Genomic DNA, 646 nt, shown 5'->3' with positions numbered 1-646 from the left:
CATTTATGAACGAGCAATTTTTGTCTGTTTATTTGGCGTGTACGAGTTTGTTTTGTATATTGTTGCATTAACACAAGACAAATGCTAATAAATCTGTTTTTTTCTTTTCCAGGTAAGAGTTTATGCCAACTATTTTTTCCTGGACGAAAAAATGGTGAGTCGAAAGATATTTTATCTCGCTATTTTCTTCTTTCTTACATGTATTTGTTTATTCAGTTTTTGAATTAGTGTATCATTGATCGATGTTAGCTCTTTTTAGCGTAGATTCAGTTCGCACAATATTGTAGATTATGATGATTGGTGAGCGAAGACAGCGCGTATTTTTTCACATAATTTCTTTGTCTTTTAATCGACTGTCTTGTAAGTGTCTCGGGTAATTGGCATTTCAGTTTAGCGCCTTTCGCTTCCTTTCTTCTCGCGCTCGCTGTGTTTCTTTTGTTTTCGCACTTGCTCGTTTCCTCGCTCACGGATCGAGGTCGTTCGCGTTTGTTTCGTTGGTTGTCGGTTGGTTTGCGGCCTTGTTTTGTGAAGGGATTGGCAGTTTCGTTTGCTGTGTTATCATAATCGTTCTGGTTTCGTTTCACTTTGCTTTTGTTTCTTTCTGTCTGTTTGATTTGCGTCCTTTTTAACTTTTACTTTTTTTTTC

Source organism: Penaeus monodon, chromosome 27, assembly GCF_015228065.2.
Source record: "Penaeus monodon isolate SGIC_2016 chromosome 27, NSTDA_Pmon_1, whole genome shotgun sequence".
Lineage (NCBI taxonomy): Eukaryota > Metazoa > Arthropoda > Malacostraca > Decapoda > Penaeidae > Penaeus > Penaeus monodon.
Note: the sequence above shows the minus strand (reverse complement) of the source record.